The sequence below is a fragment of the Pseudophryne corroboree genome, chromosome 2 (genome assembly GCF_028390025.1).
Source record: "Pseudophryne corroboree isolate aPseCor3 chromosome 2, aPseCor3.hap2, whole genome shotgun sequence".
Taxonomy (NCBI): Eukaryota; Metazoa; Chordata; class Amphibia; order Anura; family Myobatrachidae; genus Pseudophryne; species Pseudophryne corroboree.
The window spans coordinates 608,414,143-608,435,379 of record NC_086445.1 but is presented as its reverse complement, the minus strand read 5'-3'; the positions used below and the strand labels follow the sequence as shown (position 1 = coordinate 608,435,379).

The 21,237-nt window shown below is 43.6% G+C and overlaps 1 long non-coding RNA gene across 1 annotated transcript in view; it reads right to left on the bottom strand.

Annotated features, from left to right (window-relative positions):
• The window catches only part of LOC135051011 (uncharacterized), a 29,103-nt gene that overhangs the window by 702 nt on the left and 7,164 nt on the right, over nucleotides 1–21,237 (bottom strand). The window lies entirely within an intron of this gene.

Sequence of the window (21,237 nt, the reverse complement as noted above, 5' to 3'; positions counted from 1 at the left end):
TCAACATCTTTATTGCGCCAAGTGGGGATTATTGACTGAATGCCCCAGAAGGACTGCAACCATGGGCCTGTTTAAAATGGGCTGACAGTGAGTGTGATTCCAACACTTGTTTGATATTATAAAGATGTTCAGAAAGCCTAAATCTTGAAGCATTAGGTGGTCTTACCCACATATACAAGTCCACACTGACACCAGGGGCGGATTATGAGTCCAGGGGGCCCAGGGCACTTGAGACAGGGGGGCCCTATCTCACTGCTGTGCCTGCTGCGGTTTCGGGGGCGTGGCCTAATCGCGGGACACGTGGCCATGTCCCCTTATGCAAATTCTGGGAATTGTTTTTTTTTTTTTTATTGGGATTTTGGGCCCTCAGCTAGGAGTAAATCCAGAGGGGGTGGTCGCTCCCCCCTACACACCCGCACAGGCAGAAGAAAGCAACACCACAGACCTGCCAACACGCAGCAGCGTGTGTTGACTGTAGCACAATGCTGCTGCTGTTGCTGGCAGGACGGAGGAGCTTCAGAGCTGGGACAGAGCTACTCCAGCCGGGGGGGGCCCTAAAACTGTGGGGCCCGGGGTACGTACCCCCTGGGCCCTCCCCCCCTAATCCGGCTCTGACTGACACTCAATGCCATATATTAAATTTTTTGAGTTACAAGTTATGAAGTCCTTCATGTCATACTTGATGTTTTTCATGTAAAGTCCTTTATTTTACTAACACCCTCAGAATTATATATCTCACTTTCTGTAGATATACGAACTGGCTGTACAGAATACTATCAAGCCAGTTTGAACAGCGTTGACTAATTTTCTCAATGAAACTGTTGGAATCTGTGGGTTTCCAATATAATCGGGTTTGTACAATATTCTCCTTAAAATACATACACATATCCCAAAAAAAATCTCATTGTAGTTTTTAGTAAAAGTAAGACTAATATTAAAATAAGATTTTACTTACCGGTAAATCTATTTCTCGTAGTCCGTAGAGGATGCTGGGACTCCGTAAGGACCATGGGGAATAGACGGGCTCCGCAGGAGATAGGGCACTTTAAGAAAGCTTTGGATGCTGGGTGTGCACTGGCTCCTTCCTCTATGCCCTTCCTCCAGACCTCAGTTAGGGAAACTGTGCCCAGAGAAGATGGACAGTACGAGGAAGGATTTTTGTAAATCTAAGGGCGAGATCCATACCAGCCACACCAATCACACCGTATATCTTGTGATAAACTACCCAGTTAACAGTATGAACAACAACATAGCCTCGGTTCAACCGATAAACTATAACATAACCCTTATGTAAGCAATAACTATATACAAGTCTTGCAGAAGAAGTCCGCACTTGGGACGGGCGCCCAGCATCCTCTACGGACTACGAGAAATAGATTTACCGGTAAGTAAAATCTTATTTTCTCTAACGTCCTTGAGGATGCTGGGACTCCGTAAGGACCATGGGTATTATACCAAAGCTCCCAAACGGGCGGGAGAGTGCGGATGACTCTGCAGCACCGAATTGAGCAAACAGGAGGTCCTCCTCAGCCAGGGTATCAAACTTACAGAACTTTGCAAAGGTATTTGACCCCGACCAAGTAGCAGCTCGGAACAGCTGTAGTGCCGAGACCCCTCGGGCAGCCGCCCAAGAAGAGCCCACCTTCCTAGTGGAATGGGCCTAAACCGATTTAGGTAACGGCAATCCTGCCGTAGAATGCGCCAGCTGAATAGTGTTTCAGATCCAGCGAGCAATAGTCTGCTTTGAAGCAGGGCCGCCAACCTTGTTGGCTGTATACAGGACAAACAGTGCTTCTGTTTTGCAGATCCTAGCCGTTCTGGCCACGTAAATTTTCAAAACCCTGACCACATCAAGGGACTTGGAATCCTCCAAGTCACGCGTAGCCACAGGCACGACAACAGGTTGGATCATATGAAAGGATGAGACCACCTTTGGCAGGAATTGAGGACGGGTCCGCAATTTCGCTCTATCCATATGGACAATCAGATAGGGCTTTTAGTGATAAAAGCCTCCAATTCCGAAACTCGCCTAGCTGAAGCCAAGGCTAACAACATGACCCCCTTCCAGGTAAAATATTTCAACACCACTGACTTAAGTGGTTCAAACCAATGAGACTTAAGGAACCGTAACACCACGTTAAGGTCCCAAGGCGCCACCGGCGGTACAAAAGGAGGCTAAAAATGCAGTACTCCCTACACAAACGTTTGTACTTCAGGAAGAGAAGCCAATTCTTTTTGGAAGAAAATGGATAAGGCCGAAATTTGAACCTTTATCGATCCTAATTTCAGGCCCAAGTTCACTCCAGTTTGAAGGAAGTGAAGCAGACGGCCCAAAAGGAATTCCTCCGTATGAGCATTCCTGGCCTCACATCAGGAAACATATTTTCGCCATATTCGGTGATAATGTTTCAATGTCACTTCCTTCCTAGCCTTAATTAGGGTAGGAATGACCTCCTCCGGAATACCCATTACCGCTAGGATCCTGCGTTGAACCGCCATGCCGTCAAACGCAGCCGCAGTAAGTCTGGGAACAGACAGGGCCCCTGCTGCAGCAGGTCCTGTCTTAGAGGAAGAGACCACGGATTCTCTGTGAGCATTTCCTGCAGATCTGGATACCAGGTCCTCCGTGTCCAATCTGGAACAATGAGAATTGGTCTCACTCCTCTTTTTCTTATTATCCTCAACACCATGGGTATGAGAGGAAGAGGAGTAAACACAGATACCGACCGGAACACCCACGGTGTCACTAGGGCGTCCACAGCTTACTGCCTGAGGGTCTCCTGACCTGGCGCAATAACTCTGCGGCTTTGTGTTGAGGCGGGACGCCATCATGTCTATCAGTGGCAGTCTCCACCGAATTGCAATCTGTGCTAAGACTTCCTGATGAAGTCCCCACTCTCCAGGACGTAGGTCGTGTCTGCTGAGGAAGTCTGCTTCCCAGTCATCCACTCCCGGAATGAACACTGCTGACAGTGCGCTTACATGATTTTCCGCCCAGCAAAGAATTCTGGTGGCTTCCGCCATTGCCACTCTGCTCCTTGTGCTGCCTTGGCGGTTTACATGAGCTACTGGGGTGACGTTGTCTGACTGGATCAGAACCGGTTGGTCGCGAAGTAGGGTCTCCGCCTGACGTAGGGCGTTGTATATGGCCCTTAGTTCCAAGAAGTGAAGACAAGTCTCTTGACTTGACCAAAGACCTTGGACATTTTATTTTTCCCTGTGTGACTGCTCCCCAACCTCAGAGGCTCGCGTCCGTGGTCACCAGGATTCAGTCCTGAATGCCGAACCTGCGGCCCTATAGAAGGTGAGCATCCTGCAGCCACCACAGGAGAGATACCCTGGCCCTGGGGGAGAGGGTGATCAACTGATGAATCTGTAGATGTGACCCGGACCACTTGTCCAGTAGGTCCCATTTGAAAGACCTCACATGGAACCTGCCGAAGGGAATGATTTTCCCCGGACTCGGGTGCAGCGATGCCGACATCTGTCTTGGTTTCAAAAAGTTCCTGACCAGAGTAATGTGTTCCTAGGCCTTCTCTATCTGAAGGTAAACCCCTTTCTGGTCCGTATCCAGAATCATACCCAAGAAGGGCAGACTAGTCATAGGAACCAACTGTGACTTCGGGATATTGAGAAACTAGCAGTGTTGCTGTGACACCTTCAGCGAAAGTGACACACTGTTCAACAACTGTTCTTTTGATCTCGCCCTATAGGAGATCGTCCAAGTATGGGATAACTGTGACTCCTTGCTTGCGTCGGAGCACCATCATTTCCGCCAATTACCCTGAAATTGGTAATGACAATACTGTACCGCAATTCTCAGGTACGCCTGATGGGGTGGATAAATGGGAACATGAAGGTATGCAGCCTTTATGTCTAGATACACCATCAAATCTCCCCTTTCCAGGCTGGCCATGATCGCTCTGAGCGATTCCACTTTAATTTTGAACCTTTTCTAGTATAGGTTCAGAGGTTTTAATTTTAAATAGGTCTGACCGAACCGTACGTATTCGGGACTACAGCCAAGGTTGAGTAATAGCCCCTTCCTTATTGCAGGAGGAGAACCTTGAGCACCACCTGTTGGAGATACAATGTGTGAATTGTATTTAATATAACTCCCCTTCTGGGGGAGAAGCCGGTAGGTCCGATAAGGAAAAACCGGCGAGGAGGCACCTTTCGAATTCCTTTGTAACCCTGAGAACAATTTTTATTGCCCCGGGATCCACCTGTGAGTGAACTCAGATGTGGCTGAAGAGTCGAAGACGTGCTCCCCCTGGGACGTGGATGTAGTAGAGGCCAGGGAGGACTTCTGTTCCTGGGAACTAGCTGTGCCCCGTGCCCTACCTCTGGTAAGAAAGGACGCTCCTCATACTTTCTTGTTATTCTGCGACTGAAAGGACTGCATTTGATAATGTCGGGATTTCTTAGTCTGTGAGGGAATATAAGGCAAAAGATCAGAATTACCAGCTATAGCTGTGGAGACCAGGTCCGAGAGCCCTTCTCCACACAATTCCTCAGCCTTGTGAGGTAAACCCTCCATATGCCTCCTTCAGTCGGCATCACCTGTCCATTGCATGTTCCACAGGACAAGTCTAGCAGAAATCAACATAGCGTTGACTCTAGAACCCAGTAGACTAACGTCTCTTTGGGCATATCTTTTATATATATATATATACTAGGGACAATAACATGGCATCCTTATCTAGGGTTTCAACCTCCGCTGATAAGGTATCTGACTACGCTGCTACAGTGCTATAACCCCATGCCGACACAATCGCCGGTCTGAGTAGTGTACCAGAATGTGTGTAAATGGACTTCAAAGTACTTTAACTGCATGCTATCTGCAGGATCCCTGAGGATAGCTGTTAAATCAGTGCTACCTTTTTGGGTAAACGTGTCAATGCCTTGTACACCCTAGGGGAAGATTCCCATCTTATCCTGGCCCCATTAGGGAAAGGATACTCCCTGAGAATTCTTTTTGGGAAGCTGCAGCTTCTCGTCTGGAGATTCCCGCTCTTTTCCTTCATGAGAGGAGGGAAATTTACCTCAGCTTTCTTCCTCTTAAACATGTGTACCCTTGTGTCAGGGACAGATGAGTCATCAGTGATATGCAAAACATCTTTTCTTACAATAATCATATATTGAATAATTTTCTGCCAGTCTGGGCTGTACTTTGCATTAACGTAGTCGACACTGGAGTCAGACTCCGTGTCGATAACAGTGTCTATTATTTTGGATAGTGAGCGTTGTGAGACTCTGTAGGTCTCTGTGACATAGGGGCAGACATGGGTAGATTCCCTGTCTGTTCTCTAATCTTTTGTAATAAGATCATCTTAGCACTTAATGTCACATATCCAATCAGGTGTTGGCGTTGTCGACGGAGACACCACGCATCCACACAGATTTGCTCCATCTCTTCCAAAGGAGAGCCTTTTACCGCAGACATGTCGACACACGTACCGACACACTCCACACACAGGGAATCTCTTATCTGAAGATAGGTTCCCCCCTAGGCCCTTTGGAGAGACAGAGAGAGAGAATGCCAGCACACACCCCAGCACTATATAACCCAGGAAAAAACAGAATGTTTACCCAGTAGCCCTGCTGTAATGTATAATCGCCAAATATGTGCCCCCCCCCCCTCTACTTTAAAACCCTCTTCACCGTGTGTCAAGCAGGGGAGAGTCCGGGGAGCTTCCTCTCAGCGGTGCTGTGAAGAGAAAATGGCGCTGGTGAGTGCTGAGGGAGAAGCCCCGCCCCCTCGGCGGCGGGCTTCTGTCCCTCTCAAACTTACTAAAATATGGCGGGGGCTCTTTTATAAACATGTATAGTGCCCACCTGTACATGTATATATACTTTTTGCCATAAGAGAGGTGTTATATCGCTGCCCAGGGCGCCCCCCCTGCGCCCTGCACCCTTACAGTGACCGGAGTATGTGAGGTGTTTGGGAGCAATGACGCACAGCTGCAGTGCTGTGCGTTACCTCAGTGAAGCTCTGAAGGCTTCTGCCGCCTGAGACGTCTTCTGACTTCGTTTCTTCTGGCTCTGTGAGGAGAACGGCGGCGCAGCTCTGGGGGTGGACGCCCAGTAAGAACCTGTGTTCACCCCTTCTGGAGCTAATGGTGTCCAGTAGCCGAGGAAGCAGAGCCTATCTTAGACAAGAAGGTCTGCCCCTCTCTCCTCAGTCCCTCGATGCAGGGAGAATGTTGCCAGGAGTGCTCCCTGTAAAAATTTAGAAAAAATCCAAACAAAAATACTTTCTAGGCAGAGAACTCAGGGAGCTCCCTGCAGTGCACCCATCTCGCTCTGGGCACAGTGTAAAACTGAGGTCTGGAGGAGGGGCATAGAGGGAGGAGCCAGTGCACACCCAGCATCCAAAGCTTTCTTAAAGTGCCCTATCTCCTGCGGAGCCCATCTATTCCCCATGGTCCTTACGGAGTCCCAGCATCCTCAAGGACGTTAGAGAAAATCATTTAGACCAAGAGAGTCACAAAAGGAATGTAATTCATCCATACTTCTATTCCATGTAAAGAGCAAGTCATCAATATAACAACACCAGGAGCAACAGGCCCACCCTCAGCTCGCCATTCTGCCATACTGTATGATCTTCCCTGTAGGACATAAATAAATTGGCATAGCTGAGTGCGAACCTGGTGCACATTGCAGTTTATGCACATTGTAAATAATAGGTTCCATTAAATATAAAGTCATTATTATTGAGAATACATTTCTTACTCTCTATCAGAAACCATTTTAAATCACTCAAATAATCAGACTGGTCTAAGAAATAGGTTGATTGTTAGACCAGTCTAATAACACAGGAGACTCTGCTTTTGGGAATGAGTGCTCTGGGTATAAAAGAGGAACTTGGTGTCAAATTATCCCATGCTTCTAAGGCGGGAGCGGCAGTAAGTTGATGGTGAGTCCCGACAAGGAAAGGCACCAAGCATCCGGCTTTCCTTGTCAGGACTTACCATCAACTTACCGCCGCTCACGCCCTGGCCGCATTGCCCTTGTGCTATAGGGCATGGCAGCACATAATCCATCTGCTCCCGCAACTGCCGCGTCGTCCTTGTGCTATAGGACACGGCAGCCACAAACCACACCTGCGGTGAGATACATTCCATATGGACGGCGGGGGGGGGGGGGGGGCGCAGCAGCAACATGCTGACTAGGAGCTACAAGTATTTAACTCCCAAGTGGAACTCTGAGCACATCACTGGCACTCATTTCTGATGCACCTCCAAGGAGCTTTATACATCCATTAAGGTATCATATTCATCTTTCAGTCTTATTTCCAATCATTATGGATATTTGAGTGATTCATTGTTTCAGGACTTGTTACATCTTTTGTCCACATAGGATCATTTGCACTCATTCCATTATATCTAAATTGGGACTCTATGGCAATCTGCATTGTATTGTGCTCAGACTACTTAATTTGATACTTTATAGTTTTTAAACTGTGTATGTGGTTCTGTTACAGTGTAACTTTTAGAATAAATCATTTATAGTTTTAATATAATAATAAATCTTTTTATACCTGCGCTGTCTTATATTGTTGATTCGATATTATATTACCAGTGTATTTAGGTATATCAGAATACCTCATGAGAACTGCAAACATTATAATTTAATTTATTAGTATGGTTTATAAATACTGAAGCGCCTGTATAGATTTTTCTTGTATAAGAATATCATTCTATATTTGAGTATCATTAACTCCATGAGGGCGATATGCGATGTCCTTTTTGTCCTGATGTGAGTGGAACCAATAAAAAATCTTGGACCTTCATTCTGTCTCTTCATACTGCACTATTGTTTTATTTCTAAATTTCAGAAACTGAATTGTTAAGGATTCCATATCTCTTGCAAGAGAATCTCTATTTGCTGTGTAAGCTTGTTCATACATAATAGAGTTGTTTGATTTATGGTAACACCATGTGATTTCACTCTTATTGTTTAATTTATGCACTTAGGGGTTTCCGGTGGAGGCTCCATTGTGATATCACTGGCAACAACTCTCATTTGTGAGCACTGTTAAGACCCTCTTCTTTGTTGTTCTAAAGTGGTCAGAGAGGTTGTGTTTTTTGAACTCCCCTTTTTGATATTTTGTAAATGCTCTGCTCATCGTTCACGTGACATCCTCCCTATTTATTGTAGCTTACATTCGCACTTAAAATGGTAAACATTTTCATATTACATGCCATATATTCACAAATTTTAAAAATGTGACCATTTGACGTGGATACAAATTCTTCCACTTTTTTGGAGTGTTTTTTTGCTTTGCACATCACACTGTAAAAAAAAAAACAGTGGTTCTGAATCGATTCAGTCTCTGGTCCGAAAGGAGGCTTTTGACTAGATGATTTTTAAGATTATCGGATCTTCTGTATACGAATTGCGGCTTATTAGAGATTATGTTTTCAGTAGTGGGTCTCTGGTTAGAATATTCCAATGTTTATTGATCACTTTTTCTAGTTCTTCATACTGACTGTTGAATTTTGTAATGATAGTGATTCTTTGTTTTCCAGTCTTTTGTGTAGTTTTATTTCTGTATTTGGGTAATTCCGATCTCTCTGTTTCATTTCTGATACCTTAGCTTCCACCGTCTGTTCATCATAACCTTTCTCCCGGAATTTATTTTCCAATTCTTTCACTTGAGCATTAAATATCTTGATTTTTGAGCAATTTCTCTGCACTCTCTGTATTTGGCTCTTTGGTATGCTTCTTGACCATACTGGATGGTGTTTACTTATTGTTGGAATACAAGAGTTGCTGTCCGTAGGCATTGAATAGTTCTTTGTAACTAGTTATTATTAATATAGATGCATAAATCCAGGAATTGTACCTCCACCTTACTGGTTTCATAGGTTAGAGCTATATTCAGAGGATTTCTCTTTAGATTGTCACATAGTTCCTTTAATGTTTCTTCTCCTCCAGTCAAATGAAGATACCATCAATAAAACTTACCCATCTCTTATATTTTTATTGCAGTGATCAGCTGTCCAGAAGTAATTCTGTTACCAATGACTCATAAACATATTTGTGTATATCAGGGCAAAATGCATGCCCATGGTTGTGCCCATAGTTTATTTGTATAACCTGTTGTTAAATAAAAAAAGTTATTTTCTGATATGAAGGTGATTGCCTCTTTGAAAAATGCCACTCTGTCTCCATTCCTCCTAACTTGAGGAAATTTTGCACAGCATCTACTTCTGCTTCATGTTCTATAATAGAATAAAGAGAACTGACATCTGCTGTTTCCATAATATCACCTTCTTCCCATTCCCTTCTTCCCTGCATATGGTTATAGGAATGTTAGTGACTAACACAGAAAACTGCATGTGTGAAAGCTGCATATTTGGAACTCTGTTACCTACAGTAAGTCAACAAACAAAGCTGCTGCACCACTTGAGACAGTACACTCAAATGTTTGTGGTCCAATGGAAGTAAAGTCTGCTAGTGGATATTAATACTTTGTAACATTTATAGATTATTTCATGAGAATGACACACATGTACTTCATAAAGGAGAAATCTGAAGTAACAAAGAAAATTGCAGACTAAAAAAGACATATAGGGAACCAAACAGTATATTCAAAGTTCTGAGATCTGATAATGGTAGAGATGGGACAATTCTTGGGAAATATGGAATAGAGCATCAATTCATCATTGCTTATCTTCTTGATCAAAACAGTGTTAGTGAACAAGCAAACCATACACTAAAAGACAAGGAAGATGTGTGATGAAGGATGCAGAGCTGGAGTAACAATTTTAGGCAGCAGCCATGTCCACAGCAGTTTACTTAAAGAACATTCTCCAACAGTAGTCCTAAAAGACATAACACCTATTAAAGCATGGTCAGAGAGAAAACAAAGTGTTAAACATCTATGAACATTTGGAAGTACTGCTTAAGTCTATATACTGTACCAAAAGAGAGAAGATGCAAGTTGGATTCAACATCAGGTGCATATACTTGGCTATTGTTATAAAAGTAAAAGCTACAGGTTGTGGAATCCTTATTCAAAAAACTTGTCAAGTCAAGGAATGTTGTATATAAATAGGCAGTACAAGAAACAGAAAGTCTGGACTTTGACATAACCAGCAAAAAAAGTTTCACTGGCAATGATTGTTGCTAGAGATACACCTAAACTAGTTAAAAAGGGGGGTTCAACCACAGAAAAGGTAATATGCTAGGCCAAATATTGGTAAGTCACCAAGAAGATATGATGAGGAATTTGCAAAACTTGCATTCTGTGTACAGTACCTCAAAGGATTCAAAATCCTAAGTCATCGCTTTATTATTACCTAGTATATTAAGGGGTGCTGCCACAGATTAATGAAGACAATTAAAAGAACAGAAGAAAAGGAATCTGTATCTGGTGCACTAGAACTAAATAAAAAGTAACTTTTATTCCTTAATTTTCAAATCAATTACTGCATTGCAAATAATAAAAGCAGTAGCAACTATGTGCCTCTATGTCCAGCTGTGTGCTTTATTGGGTCTTCTTGTAATAGTTATCTAATGTTTATGTCAACTAAAGTGGCTGAAAGCTATTTCAAAATTAGAAATATTTTTATGAATGTGAGTTTAGACTATCTATAATTAGGTACAATGTTAATTTTCATAAGTTTCACATACAGTATGTAGAGATTGAAAGTTGGTATTATTCACACATGTATATAGTAAAAGTATCTGAAAACAAAATTACAACACGCTTGTTTAGCCTATATTATTAGTTAGATCTCTTGATTGATTTAGGTAGTTAAATGGCTACATACTATCACAGCGCCAGGGAATGCTTTTACGGGCAGTCCCCATTTCCAACTTGTTAGGCCACTTGTGAGCGTCCAGCATGCTCTGGCAGTCTGTTTGTATGCTGTTCACATGACCGCAGTAGTCACAGTGGTTGGGGCTGGGTACTCTGTGTGTGATGCTCCTGGCAGCATCGACGATGCCATATTGCTTATTGTCAGTTGACCAGTCTCTGTCTTCTTCCTTGCAGCTGGAGTATCAGCTGACACTTCCAGCCACTCCTGTGTCACCGAGGGGTTTAATCCTCCTGCTTCTCAGTATTCAGGTTGCCAGTGCCAGAAGTCACGCAGCTCTTTGTGTGAGATTTGAAGCTGCTCTCCTCTAGGTATTCAGTTACTGCACAGTACCTACGTTCTCTGAGTTTGTTTGGGCTGGATTCAAATGTGTCCCCCTGCCCTCCCACCCATGATTGCGTCCACTGCCAGCTATTCTAATGTTTCTGCCGACGGGCGCTACAAGTTAATTTCAGATTTCTACCCCAGGGGCGCCCAAATGGGTCTTTTCACACTCATGCCCATTACGTTAGTCAGGTTTAGTTGCATTGCACTCCTAAACCCAAGTGTAATTGGTGCGATCAGCGCAATAACTGTGGACATTTAAATATCGCCCCTCGATCTCCTGTCACTTAAGATGGGAGATTGGGGGTGCGATAACGTTTGAAACCCCCCTATATGTCTTGTCTGCAATCATCCAGTGTCATTATTCTGGATCCAGCCCAGTCAGCACTTCAGTCCCATTCAGTAACTTCATTAGTGCAATACTCTTAGATAATCGGTGCAAGTCTGATATTCCTCGACCATTGGTGCAAGTCTGATACTCCTTAACGATAGGTGCAAGTCTGCTATCTTCAGCCATTGGTGCTACAATATCAGACAATCCTCTGCTGGATCCCTCAGCTCCATTCCCTTCTAGTGCTTGCCCAGGTAACCCAGACAGAAGGACGCGACCTGTCCATCAGGTGTAGCAAAACCCATTCCCCTTGTGGGGTTCCCTGTGTAAGACCATTGACAGAGTAAGATTCCGTGCCCCTGATCTGGGTCTAGTCAACTACCTGGGGCTAGTTTCCCTTAGTCCCTCCTGGGGTAAAGTGCTGTTGACTTTATGAGAAGGAACTATGGGGCTAATTCAGTAAGCCTTGCAGAAGTGCGGAAATTGCTATTTGCCATTTTCCACACTTCTGCGCATGCGTGCACGGCCTTAAACTGCGATCGCATGCATTCACAGTTTAAGAGCAGAAGGGATGGGGGGCAGTGATGGGGTACCGACATGGAGTTTTGTGGGCGTTGATGCGCCGTTTGGGGTGCATGGTCCAGACAATGCAGGCATGTCTGGACTATTTGCAGTGTAGGCCCACATGCAGCCACTGGGACCCAAAAGATGGATGCCCAAAAGATGGATGCCCTCTGACTGCCTTCGACGTTAGTCTGGTAGGCAGGGGGCAACCTTAGTCATGCAAGCGCATTGCTGTCTAACGATGCGCTTGCATGTTAGCAAGGGTGCAGGACCCAGCATGCGGGGCATCCTAGCCCTGTGCTGGGCAGCCCTCCACATGTTAGAGAAGCTGGTTGTAGTTTTGAGAATTTTTGCAAGAGAATTTTTGCCCATCACTGTTCCTATAGTTTAAGTCACTGAGGATATGCCTTCTATTTTTTGTCAATATCACTTATATATATTAGCTCATTAAATTCACCAACTCTATAAAGAAATAATCTTCTGTTTAAAACATTGGGGCTATACTCTCTATAATGTTTCAATATGAATTGAATCTATTATCTCAGCCGAGCTCATCAGTTCTATGAAGTGTGCAAGTAATTGACACTATGGGGCATATTCAATTGTGCTCTAATTTTTTAAAAAATTGAGAACCAGACCACAACACTTAACTGCTAAAACAGCGCCTATCGGATATGGCAGATAAACAGTTAAAATTCCTAATTAGGAACAGCTCCTGAAATACTGCGAGTGCCGAGAACACTATGTGAAGTGAGCAGAGACAAAAGAACAAGAAAAAACGGCTGCGCTGTGTGTCAGGAGATGATGTATAGAAAGAGAGCCGACATAAAAATGGTTTATAGTATTTAATAAAATTAAAAAACAATGAATAAGACATATATGAGCCAATCACATAGGAATGAGCACACCTTGTTATCTCAGGATATGAATGGTCTCCTAAAATGCGTTATTTGCAAACGGAGGACAAAATATTGGTAAATGTCCGTTTTCCATAGGCTAAGCAGCCATAGCTTGTATTTTAAGCAGGTGCACTAAGCACAGACAGCTCCAAATATCAGGGTGCTTGTAGCGGTTGAATATGATATGCGGATGGTTTTACCTCTCCTGTGGGCTGGTCGAGAGTCGGGCGTCCCCGACTGTCAGTCCTGCAATGCCCACGTCCACACAGCAGCGGGGAGGGATGAAGGTCACTAGAAGGAATAGCTGACTGTAGAGGCATGACGTCCAGCGGTCGCTCTCAGTAGATTTTGCAGCCAGATAGAGATCCAATCTAGTCAGTGCAAGCAACACCTGGTTGATTACCTGAGCAAGGTGTGTAAGAAGGCGGGGTCTGACGCGTTTCGTCACATACCATGTGACTTTTTCAAAGATGTAGTCCTGCCTCCCAAAGGATCCGTATTTATGGTCTGATCAATTAACAATCAGACAGATGTACTCAATCAATATTTAATTAGAGCAACTCATGTGCTTTTGGTCTCATATGTAAAACAATCACAAACAGTCGGCTCTCATATAGAAATGCATATAAAAAATCTATATAGACACAAAGTATACAAAGTATAGAAAAACAGAGATGATGGCAAAAACTGACTTGTAATTTTAGCTGGCTGCTGCTATACACATGGGGAAAAAAACTATAAAAAAAAGGAATGTAAAAAAAAGTGTATATATATAAATATAAAAATAAACATTTAAATGAAACCAATATTATCGGTAATGGAAAAGGGGAGGAGTTCCAATGTGTACAACAGCATTCAGCCATATGCATAACCTGAAGTGCTAACATTCTATAGGAGTATATTCTCTTGATTAATTGATTACTCATAAAGCAGTTAGCCAGACGCACACAATGTGTATAAATAACATTCTAGTTGAAATAGAAAGGATGACCGTAATTTAGTAGCAGATAACCTATATTCATTATGGTTAATATGTATGTTCAAAAGAGGAAAACCAGAAGAACAAGATCTAAGGAGAGTATACTATCGTTCCTGGATACGAACTCGGGACCTTGCTATACCATGATCAAGTGCCTTAACCATCTACGCCACTGAGCATTTGCTGAGTGCACGATAGATAAACTAACAAAACATGAGGAACATCAGCATCAGAAAAAATCTCACTACTTACAATATAAAATAACTATGAATTAAAAACAATATAATATGAACATGCCATATATACAGAAAAAGTCAGATGCAAGATGTATCAGTTATTTAAAGGAACACACTAGCGGTTCTAATTGAAAAGCTTGTTAAGGAAATTTACAGCTCCATCGAGAGAGATACACCACCCGTCTGAACTGGCACAAGGGCCCTCATTCCGAGTTGTTCGCTCGGTATTTTTCATCGCATCGCAGTGAAAATCCGCTTAGTACGCATGCGCAAAGTTCGCACTGCGACTGCGCCAAGTAACTTTACTATGAAGAAAGTATTTTTACTCACGGCTTTTTCTTCGCTCCGGCGATCGTAATGTGATTGACAGGAAATGGGTGTTACTGGGCGGAAACACGGCGTTTCAGGGGCGTGTGGCTGAAAACGCTACCGTTTCCGGAAAAAACGCAGGAGTGGCTGGAGAAACGGTGGGAGTGCCTGGGCGAACGCTGGGTGTGTTTGTGACGTCAACCAGGAACGACAAGCACTGAACTGATCGCACAGGCAGAGTAAGTCTGAAGCTACTCTGAAACTGCTAAGTAGTTAGTAATCGCAATATTGCGCATACATCGGTCGCAATTTTAAGAAGCTAAGATTCACTCCCAGTAGGCGGCGGCTTAGCGTGTGTAACTCTGCTAAATTCGCCTTGCGACCGATCAACTCGGAATGAGGGCCAAAGTACACTCAGAGGGGGATATGGCCACAAATGAAGAAATAACATAAGGGCTGACATGTCTTATAAAGAGCGACGTAACTCATGGGAGAATCACCTCTCACTAGTCACCTTGCATTGTACGGATATATCAACTATTTCATTAATTATGTACCAGATGTATAGGGTTAAGATTTAAGATGTTGATCCATTACATATTACCAGATGTAATGGATCAACTCAGCACACACCATCCAGGGGTGCTGGGGATAGTTCCAGGCTTTAGACCTGGCCTTGGGAGCCTGGAGGCAAGGATCCCTTTACTGGTGTGGTCCCCACTCCCCAGGAAATACCCAACCAGGGCTGCCTATTTAGGGGGTTAATGTTATGGCCAGGGGGCCAATATAAGCGTATACTCTAGCTGTGGCATAACCTACCTGACTAGTATAGAGCCCGGTGCTGGTTCCAAAAATATGGGGGACCCCTATATATTTTTTCCCCATATTTTTGAAACCAGGACCAGTCCAAGAGCCCGGTGCTGGTTCTTAAAACACAGCGGGAGCTTATGCATTTTTTCCTCTGTATTTTTAAAAACAGGACTACCTGAAAAAGCCCGTGGCTGGGTATGCTTGTGAGATGTGTTTACAATTTAAACACATTACACAGAAAAGCCTAAACAGATCTGTGTAATCTTCATGTTTGGCTGCTGGCAAACATGGCAGCCAAACATGGATACATACACCGTCAGAAAAAGCAATGAACTAAAACTCAGGAACATACTGTACAGATGGATCTTCCGTTATCTTTGCTGGCTGAGGCGTTAGTCACGATCAGGCATATGCAGCGTGCCTAGGCGCATTGGGGGCTTGCCTAGTCGTAGGGAAGCTCACAGAGCATTTGGCATTACTTTTGAGTGTAATACCTGCGATCATCCACCAGATGTCGGTTTTTAAAATCCCCATTGCGCATGCGTGTGGTCTCCATTAAAATACAATACTGATCTACAGCATAAGAACTACTTTACTGGTGCGTCTCATTATGCTATAGTATGTTACAGTATGTCATACAGTATATTACAGTATATACAGTACAAACACAAATAGTACAGTACATACAGATGCAAACGAACATGATAAAGCCACAGTATAGTCCATTGATGTTAGGAATATGTGAGCATCCAAGTCCCGCAGACAAATCAACAAATAAAAATAGTAGTGTATACAGATGCAAACGAGCATGTTACAGGTATGTTCTATTGATGTTAGGAATATGTGAGCATCCAAATCCCGTAGCCATTATGGCATAAGCAAAACTAATGGGCTTATGCATCTGTCATGCGGTGACGTGTCCGAGTGGTGAAGTGTGCTGCTTCCCATGCTTAGAGTCCTGGGTTTGATTCCCAAAGTGCAAATGCATGTTAATTTTTTCCTGACACTATTATTTTTTTATTTTTGTATCTATTTACTATACCTTCACATTCAATAGAAGAGTGCACAAAGGTTTTACATAAAGCAGGGCAAAGCTGCTGGAGCATATCTAAAATACACAGCGGCTATGAGAATAAGTGAGCTCTATGCACAGTACGGTACACATACAATACTGTAGCAGGCCAGACTCGATTGACATGGCTACCACCCATGACCCTGCGCCTCTTGGAAGCCCTCAGCTATGGAGAGAGTGACGGCATATATTTTGCAAGTGTCGGGGCAATGCTGAAGGAGTGTCTCAATACCCTAGCTAAAATACACAGGGGTGATAGGGATAAGTGAGCGAGCTCTATGCACATTTCGATACACCAGACTTGATCATATACAGTGGCAAGTTGACAAAATGGCTGCCGCCCGTGACCCTGCACCTCTTTGAAGCCTTCAGCTATGGAGCGAACAATGGCATGTATTTTGCAAAAGTCAGGGCAATGCTGAAGGAGCATCTCAATACTCTAGCTAAAATACACAAGGGTGATAGGGATAAGCGAGCAAGCTCTATGCACATTACAATACACCAGACTCGATCGCATAGCAAGTTGATAAAATGGCTGCCGCCTGTGACTCCTTGCCTCATGGAAACCCTCAGCTAATGAGCCAGCGACAGCATAGGTTTTGCAAGCTACAGGACAATGCTGAAGGAGCATCTCAATACCCTAGCTAAAAAAAACAGGGGTGATAGGGATAAGCGAGCAAGCTTTATGCACATTTTGATACACCAGACTCAATCACATACAGTAGCAAGTTGACAAAATGTCTGCCGCCCGTGACCCTGCACCTCTTGGAAGCCTTCAGCTATGGAGTGAGTGATGGCATATATTTTGCCAAAGTCAGGGCAATGCTGATGGAGCATCTCAATACCCTAGCTAAAATACACAGGGGTGATAGATATAAGCGAGCAAGCTCTATGCACAGTACAATACACCAGACTCGATCACATAGCAAGTTGTCAAAGTGTCTGCCGCCCGTGACCTCTTGCCTTGTGGAAGCCGTCAGCTATGGAGCCAGCAATGGCATAGGTTTTGCAAGTTACAGGACAATGCAGTAGGAGCGTCTCAATACCCTAGCTAAAATATACAGGGCAATGAGGTCCCATAGAATGAGCAATTAATAAGTATATTGCATACAGATGCAAAACAATGAGTTCAAGCTACAGTATGGTCCACTGAAGTTAGGGATACAGTACAGTACAGTATGTGAGCGGCCAAATCCCGTAGCCATTAGGGTGTAATCTAAAACCAATGGCAAGGGATCACTGCTTACATTTAGGGAGAAGGGGAAATTGGGAGGTGGTTCAAAGACACTGCAAATACTGTATTGTCTTTGAACACAGTACTTAGCAACCTACCCCCCGCTACCCCTTACCCCTTTCCCCTTCCCCTTCCCCTGGGAGACTGCTCATTTCACAGATAGGGAGGAAGGTCAGGTTACAATAAATTGACAACAGAGTACTATACAGTATGTAAATGATGAGCTGATAAGTGCAGACATGAGCTTTTGTGTTTCTTCTCATATAGTGCAGCACAGATTCTCTAACGTCAATGAACTATAGTATTGTTCAAACAGTTAGTTGCGTCTGCATACACTATTTTATATTTATTGATATGTCTACGGGCCCTCATAGCCGCTGTGTATTTTAGATAGCAGAATGAGATGCTTATAAAGCTTTGCCCTGATTTATGTCAAATCTGTGTGCATGTTTCTATTGAATGTGAAGGTATATTACAATAGACAACTGAACAAAAATTCAGAAAAAATAAACACGCAATCACCCTTTGGGAATTGAACCCATGTCTCTAAGCATGGGAAGCTGGAAACTTCACCACTTGGCTATGATGCCTCATGACATATGCATCAGCTCATTAGTAAATGTAAGCAATGATCCCTTCCCATTGGTTTGTGATTGTGGCTGGGCTACGGGACTTGGACGCTCATACTGAACAATATAGAGTAGTACAGTATATCCCTAACGTCAATAGACCATAGTTTTAACATGTTCTATAGCTTTGGCTCTAACATGATTTGCGTCTGCATACACAATTTATATTAATCGCTCATCCTACGGGAATTATAAACTCACAGACCACTTACATGATAAGAGCCTTTGTTTCACACGTTCGCTTGCATATGTATACACTATTATAATTGATTTATTTATTTATTGGTTAACTTTTTTGGGTGAATGAATGAATAATTTCTGCAGACCAAAGAATGAATAATTTCTACATAACACAGTATTTAGCCAAACCCCCCCCCCCCCCCCCACCCCCACTCCCATTCCCCCTTTCCCCCTGGGAGCCTGCTCATTTCCCAGACAGGAAAGGAGGTCAGTTTACAACAAAAAATTGACAACACAGTACAATACAGTATGTAAATGAAGAGCTGAAAAGTGCAAACATGTGCTCTTGTGTTTCTTCTCATACAGTACAGCACGGATTCTCTAATGCAGTGTTTTTTTGAATCATGGCGCCCTAGAATATCAGAATTTTTTTCACGGCACCCCTAGGCCAAAAATATCTTATTGAGAAATTTAGAAATAAATATTACATTAAGTAGATCGCTTTTATATTAGTGATGAGCGGGTTCGGTTCCTCGGAATCCGAACCCCCCCGAACTTCAGCCTTTTTACACGGATCCGAGGCAGACTCGGATCTTCCCGCCTTGCTCGGCTAACCCGAGCGCGCCCGAACGTCATCATCCCGCTGTCGGATTCTCGCGAGGCTCGTATTCTATCGCGAGACTCTGATTCTATATAAGGAGCCGCGCGTCGCCGCCATTTTCACACGTGCATTGATATTCATAGGGAGAGGACGTGGCTGGCGTCCTCTCCATTTAGATTAGAAGAGAGAGAGTGAGACACTTGATTTACTGGAGCTTAGGAGTACTCAGAGAGTGCAGAGTTTACTAGTGACTGACCAGTGACCACCAGTGCAGTTTTTTTATTATATTATTATTTAATATAATCCGTTCTCTGCCTGAAAAAAAACGATACACAGTGACACAGTAACAGTATACCATATCTGTGCTCAGCCTCAGTGTGCTGCATCATCTATGTATATCTGACTGTGCTGAGTGCTCAGTGCTCACACAGCTTAATTGTGGGGGAGACTGGGGAGCAGTAGCAGGAGTACATATTATTTAACAGTGCACACTTTTGCTGCCAGAGTGCCACTGCCAGTGTGACTGACCAGTGACCACTGTCTGACCACCAGTATATTGTGATTGTCTGCCTGAAAAAGTTAAACACTCGTCGTGTGGTGTTTTTATTCTATAAACGCATTCTGCTGACAGTGTCCAGCAGGTCCGTCATTAATGATATAATATATACCTGTCCGGCTGCAGTAGTGATATATATATATTTTTTATATCATTATCATCCAGTCTATATTAGCAGCAGACGCAGTACGGTAGTCCACGGCTGTAGCTACCTCTGTGTCGGCAGTCGCTCGTCCATCCATAATTGTATACCACCTACCTGTGGTGTTTTTTTTTTTTTCTATCTTCTTTATACTACTAGTAGCTTACTTTAGGAGTCTGCAGTGTTGCTGACAGTGTCCAGCAGGTCCGTCATTATATAATATATACCTGTCCGGCTGCAGTAGTGATATATATATATTTTTTATATCATTATCATCCAGTCTATATAGCAGCAGACGCAGTACGGTAGTCCACGGCTGTAGCTACCTCTGTGTCGGCAGTCGCTCGTCCATCCATAATTGTATACCACCTACCTGTGGTGTTTTTTTTTCTATCTTCTTGATACTACTAGTAGCTTACTTTAGGAGTCTGCAGTGCTGCTGACAGTGTCCAGCAGGTCCGTCATTATATAATATATACCCGTCCGGCTGCAGTAGTGATATATATATATTTTTTATATCATTATCATCCAGTCTATATAAGCAGCAGACGCAGTACGGTAGTCCACGGCTGTAGCTACCTCTGTGTCGGCAGTCGCTCGTCCATCCATAATTGTATACCACCTACCTGTGGTGTTTTTTTTTTTTCTATCTTCTTGATACTACTAGTAGCTTACTTTAGGAGTCTGCAGTGCTGCTGACAGTGTCCAGCAGGTCTGTCATTATATAATATATACCTGTCCGGCTGCAGTAGTGATATATATATATATTTTTTATATCATTATCATCCAGTCTATATTAGCAGCAGACGCAGTACGGTAGTCCACGGCTGTAGCTACCTCTGTGTCGGCAGTCGCTCGTCCATCCATAAGTATACTAGTATCCATCCATCTCCATTGTTTACCTGAGGTGCCTTTTAGTTGTGCCTATTAAAATATTGAGAACAAAAATGTTGAGGTTCCAAAAATAGGGAAAGATCAAGATCAACTTCCACCTCGTGCTGAAGCTGCTGCCACTAGTCATGGCCGAGACGATGAAATGCCAGCAACGTCGTCTGCCAAGGCCGATGCCCAATGTCATAGTGCAGAGCATGTAAAATCCAAAACACCAAATATCAGTAAAAAAAGGACTCAAAAATCTAAAATAAAATTGTCAGAGGAGAAGCGTAAACTTGCCAATATGCCATTTACCACACGGAGTGGCAAGGAACGGCTGAGGCCCTGGCCTATGTTCATGGCTAGTGGTTCAGCTTCACATGAGGATGGAAGCACTCAGCCTCTCGCTAGAAAAATGAAAAGACTCAAGCTGGCAAAAGCACAGCAAAGAACTGTGCGTTCTTCGAAATCACAAATCCACAAGGAGAGTCCAATTGTGTCGTTTGCGATGCCTGACCTTCCCAACACTGGACGTGAAGAGCATGCGCCTTCCACCATTTGCACGCCCCCTGCAAGTGCTGGAAGGAGCACCCGCAGTCCAGTTCCTGATAGTCAGATTGAAGATGCCAGTGTTGAAGTACACCAGGATGAGGAGGATATGGGTGT